Source organism: Cibotium barometz, chromosome 3 (genome assembly GCF_041138505.1).
Source record: "Cibotium barometz isolate CiBa-2024 chromosome 3, ASM4113850v1, whole genome shotgun sequence".
Lineage (NCBI taxonomy): Eukaryota > Viridiplantae > Streptophyta > Polypodiopsida > Cyatheales > Cibotiaceae > Cibotium > Cibotium barometz.
Genome location: NC_141048.1, coordinates 19,133,929 through 19,136,013, shown reverse-complemented (window position 1 = coordinate 19,136,013; position 2,085 = coordinate 19,133,929).

The window sequence follows — 2,085 nt, the reverse complement described above, 5'->3', positions numbered from 1 at the left end:
AGTTGTTGCAACTTTATCACTTAGGTCTCCACGACCTCATTCACAAGACAGTCAAAATGCTTCCCCAGCATTCTTGACATAAAACAGTCATTTAAAAATAGGTCATAAATACAGTTTCTATAACGAACTCTCATCTTTCCACATTGTTCCACATCAATCCACATTACTTAATCCAAGTCCAATCATATGTATTCCCATCCAATCACATCATTCCCATCCAATCACATCATTTTCCATCTCATCACATCTTTCCACATTTATACTCATCACATCTCATCCACTCGCATCTACCCATATCCACATCTCATCACATCACATTCATTCACATCTTATCCAATCATATGTATTCCCATCGTCCTTCATCCATTCCCATCCAATCACATCATTTTCCATCTCATCACATCTTTCCACATTATAATCATCACATCTCATCCACTCGCATCTACCCATATCCACATCTCATCACATCACATTCATTCACATCTTATCCATTCACATCTTATCCATTCATATCTACCCCGATCCACATCATATCACATCATATCCATTTCACCTCATATCTCATTCATTCACATCTATCTCGATTCACATCCCATCACATCTTATCCATTCACATCACATCTCATTCATTCACATCTATCCCGATTCACATCACATCCATTCACATCACATATCATCCGTTCACATCCATTCACATCACATATCATCCGTTCACATCTATCCCAATTTACATCACATCTCATTCATTCACATCTATCCCGATTCACATCACATCACATCCATTCACATCACATATCATCCATTCACATCACATATCATCCATTCACATCTATCCAAATTTACATCATATCATATCACATCCATTTCACATCACATCTCACCCATTCACACTTATCCCGACTCACATCACATCACATCCATTCACATTCTTCACATTCATTGTATCCCCATTCTATCACATACATTCTATCCACATTACATCACGTCCACATCATATCTCATTCATTCCATCCACTTTACATCACATCCACATCATATCTCATTCATACACATCCCATCTCATTCATCCACATCCATCCAATCATTCACATCCACATATATTCACATCACATCATATTTCATCCACATCTATCCATACATTCACATCTATCACTTCACATCTATCCACATCTATCCATACATTCACATCTATCACTTCACATCCACATATATTCACATCACATCATATTTCATCCACATCTCTTTACATCACATCACATCTCATCCACATCCACATCTATCCATACATTCACATCTATCACTTCACATCCACATATATTCACATCACATCATATTTCATCCACATCTCTTTACATCACATCTATCCATACATCTATCCACATCTATCCATACATTCACATCTATCAAATCACATCCACATATATTCACATCACATCATATTTCATCCACATCTCTTTACATCACATCACATCTCATCCACATCCACATCACATTCACATCCACATCTCTTTACATTACATCACATCTCATCCACATCCACATCACATTCATATCCACATCTCTTTACATTACATCACATCTCATCCACATCCACATCGCATTCACATCCACATCCCCTTTACATCACATCACATCTCATCCACATCCACATCCACATCTCTTTTCAGCACATCACATCTCATCCACATCCACATCCACATCACTTTCACATCCACATCCCTTTACATTACATTCTTTCACATACACATCCACATCCATTTATATCACATTCTTTCACATACACATCCACATCCATTTACTTCCCATCTCACCCTTTCGCATATCCACATCCCTTTACATCACATTCTTTCACATACACATCCACATCCATTTACATCACATTCTTTCACATACACATCCACATCCATTTACTTCCCATCTCACCCTTTTGCATATCCTTCTTCTCATTCTCATCTCATCATTCACATCCACATCCATTTACTTCACATCTCATCCACATTCATTTTCATCACACCACATCCTATCACATCCCATTCACATCTTATCACATCCACTCACATCCTATTGCATCCCATTTACATCTAT